This window comes from Scomber japonicus, chromosome 13 (genome assembly GCF_027409825.1).
Source record: "Scomber japonicus isolate fScoJap1 chromosome 13, fScoJap1.pri, whole genome shotgun sequence".
Lineage (NCBI taxonomy): Eukaryota > Metazoa > Chordata > Actinopteri > Scombriformes > Scombridae > Scomber > Scomber japonicus.
Genome location: NC_070590.1, coordinates 12493997 through 12498212, shown reverse-complemented (window position 1 = coordinate 12498212; position 4216 = coordinate 12493997).

The following is a 4216-nucleotide window of genomic DNA, read 5'->3' as shown; positions in this document are numbered from 1 at the left end:
TGACTCAGGGAGGGGAGGTGACTGCTCTTCTCGGGAGATACCACGTCGGCAAACAGCGGGGGTAGTCACATGCTAGGTGAAGCCTAGGGGAGCCGCAGCTTTTGTTTCTGTGGTGTTTTGAGGTTAAGCATGTGTGGAGACCAGGCGAGGTGAAAAGAGGCTGGGGGTGGATAAATATGAGTGGTGTGTTTGTGTGTATGGGGGGTTGGGGAGAGGGGGGGTTGTGAGTGCTGAGAGTGAACGTGAGAGAGAAAGATAGGATGAAAGAGATTTGGCTTGTCTTCTGTCCACATCAGTGCCAGACAGTCCTGGTGGTGTCTCTTGACTTAAAAGCGAACAGTGCTGTGGGCCAAATCTAATCCTCAGCTAGTAGGAAAAACTGCTCGGTGAGAAGCAGAGGAATCTTTTAATTAAAGTTAATTAAGCGTATTAATTATTGGCAGGAAACGTAGCATAAGCACAATGCTAAACATAAACAACAAAGCATAGTAACTATGATGACGAGGAATTCAAGCCTCCCGTAATACTGGAAAACATCTGGTTATTTACTATGGATGCAACTATTATAGATTTTGATGGTATGATTATAGTCTAGGGGGAAAAATCATGGTTTTACAATTCACTTATTTCACAATATAGATGGATAAAGTCACGTTTTATTTTGAAGAGGGAGCATAAACACAAACTTTGCCAAGGATTATGTAACAGTGGATTGTAGCAGCGGGCTGAAAGTGATCAAGAAAAATGACAAATAAACCAGACCAAAGATGAACTTCTACTGGACATAGCAGTAATGACTTTAGATGATTTCTAATATTCAAATTAATGTATTTTAATTATTGTTACTAGTATTATTATTGTTATTATTATATGATTAAGATGAACTCATCCATGCATATTTTAATTCATTTTAATCATCTATTTTCATGTGGCATGAGAACATCCTTTCTATTATCGTTTGATTTTTTTTGGCAGTTTTAATAAAACGAAATAAAGAAATTGAGAATACCTCTTATACAGATGTTATTTGTCACTAAAATTCAATTAATTAGATCCCATGGTATAGTGCTAGAATCACACCTGGCATACTTAACTACTCAACACAGATGCGAGGATGCAACAGGATGTAGATGGTTGCACTGGAGCCTTTGAGGAGATGACGTGCTGTTTTGGTGAGCTGTAAATGGTGCAGTGCTCCTTTTTCCTGCTTTGTTGGTTGCAGGTAAAGCACTGAAAGCATCACTTTTAACTCACTGTTAACATTACTTGATTGTAAGTTAAATATTTATATTTAATTCCCTACCAACTCAATATTTCATTAAGTAACTTGCCACTAAAGTAATGATTTTTTAACTTAGTTATTACTTACTTAGTGTATTACCTTCACTTGAGTGTGTATGATTAGAGGGTGATCTCAAAGTTGCATTAAGTTTGAGTCGTTGGATCTTTTAGCAGAAACTTTTCTTCAGCAAGTTTTACAAATTGTCTCCTTGAATGACCCCCTGGTCATCCTTTATGTGTCCAAAATACTCCCACACTGATGATTAACAGCGTTTTTTTTAGCGCACGCACCGCTTCAGTGTAGGATGCCCTCCACATTCTTGTCTCCTTTAGCTAAACAAGCCCCCTCAAACATAAATAAGGCGTTTCGACCTCATGACAGCATGTGTAACTTTGCGTGCCTGCAGTCTGTTGGTCGCACCTATGGACAGTTTTTTTTATACATAACTGTACAATTTTGTTTACTTTTCCTCAACTGTTGTTCTGGAAAAATTACGTACCATAAAAGGTTTTTTGAGAGTGAGATCAGAAACACTACCCTTCACGATTACAAAACAGTTACATTTTAAAAGGTTAATAGTAAAATGGGTACATTTCTCGATTAATAAGCCTTAGTTTTTTCAATTAATCAATTAATGGTTTGATCAAAAACCTATCATTCGATTTAAAGTCAAATATGACAAAGAAAAACATTAAATCAGCACACATGAGAAGCGGGAACCTGAAGAAGTTGGGCACTTTTGCTTGAAAATAAATTTAAATTTCTACTGATCCATGACTTGTTGCAGCCTCAGTATTGAATTGAAGAAAAAGTACAACTAGAAACAAGAGGAGAACAGGCTTAATGCAGTTAATCCCCACTTCAAGTTAAAACTCTAATTTAAAAAGAGCAAAACAAAAAAGAGGCATTTAAAAAAAAAAGATCATCACTAAAGAAATTAATCAGCCTGGGGAGTCGTATATAGCAGTATTAATTTATGAGACAACCTCCCAGGCCAATTAGGGAGAACATTTATTTGTCGGTGAAGTGGCATGGAGGGAGCAGTAAGAGCGAGGGGAGCAGATCTCACCTCTCTCTGAGAATGGAACGGTCCACCCCGTCCCATAAAAGGAGATGTTATTTTACACCACAGGGCCTCTCCTCCATGTGATGTCACTGCGCTCAGTAAGGCCCAGCCAACCAGGGCCCGTCTTTCCGTCAACAACCTCCCTCCCTCCCCCACAATGCCGAGCACAGGGCAAAGCACCAGCACAGCCCGTTAAAGAGACAGCGCGCCGTTTCCGGCAGTCAGGTTGTAACAAAACAGGACACATTTTCATCAGCTGCGTATGATGATGACATGCTGACAAATGTGTTATCATTGCACGTCAGGAGGATTTTATCTGCTACAAAAAAAGTGACATCCTCACGCCATTTCACTTCTGGTATCTGTCTGCTTGTTTCCTGTCATGTTCAGGGTTGATTTGCACGTTTCATGACTTCAAAAGCATGCTTAGATGCCCCTACATATAATTATAAGGGTTGGTAGATAAAAACAGCTCACTCAACTCATTCAAAACAGATTTATGGCTGACCATCTTTGCCTGAAAGCGTACTTAATTGCCATTCTGTTTGTCCATATTGTAAATGTATCTTCTACCTCTGTTTACATTGTATGTACAGTATCTGTTGCAAGTCTATTAGTCCTGGAAGAAGGCTTTCCTCTTGTCGCTCTTTCTGGGAACTCTCCCTCTATCCTGCTTAATGTGGAGTATTTCTGTGTGATGATTTGAATTGACTGGTAATCATTACCTGTTCTTTTTTTTAGACTTTTAAACATCTTCTGGAAATCAACTTCCTTCCTTTTAAACCATCTCGTTATGATTATAACTTCTTCTCATGACACAGTTTCATCCTCAAGATCTTAGTCTTCTAGTTTAATCTCTCCAGCACATGCTTTGAATTATGAATGCCTGCTTTTACTCAATCACTAAGGACTTAAACTGCAATAAAGTACTAAAATATTAAGATAACTGTTTCCCCAAGACCCCTATTTGTTCCAAATATTTCACAAAGAGGAACAAGTATAACATGTACTTTTCATATGTCTGTTGCTTTACTGTGAAGCACTTTCTGTTCTATATAAATAAACCTTTCATAATCTTTATGATGTGCTGTTTAATAGTTGATCAAGAGAACTATCAGAACTATTAAAGCAAAGGAAATAAAAGAAGACATTACATACGTGACACAAAATGATTAAGCCTAGGATTGGAAAACTCCCTTTGACTCAGTTTATAGTCATCTCATTGGGAAATATTTGAAATGTGCCGCTTATCTTTAGAACTCATCAATTCAAAACTTCTCTAGCTGCACTGAATCATCAAGGGTCTGATGTGTTTATGATCAGTGCCAATGTTTTTGGAAATACTTGAATCTAAAACACAGCTTTTCTTATCTCTTCTCCCTTTGTTTAAATTCAAACCTGTGTGGAGCAGCCAGCTATCAATGATATAAACTCCATTTATTTTTATAAATAGAAACAGGATGCTCCCCTTGGTTGATTTGATCAATAACTGGATTCATCAAGCAGAAAATGTAGCACCTAAAAAGCTTTACAGTAACAGCTGAACTGGCATCAAGCTGTATTTACTTATGTGAGAATATTGGACTTTAACACCTAAACAACTAGAATAAATTAGTTTATACAACAAAACTCAAAGCTACTGGCATTCATTTCATATACATGCAGTTTCCACAGAGTACTTTTATAATGAATCTGAACAACACATTCTCAGTAATGGGTACAGATGGGCAACCAGTGCCACCACCCCTGGTGTTTTTGAAGCAAACCTGCTGACTGCTGGCATTCCAGAGGGAGGGTCCGTTCAAATGCTGCAAACCTGCCTCATATAAGCAGCTGTTTGGGGAGAGGAGTGCTGAGAAGACCACATG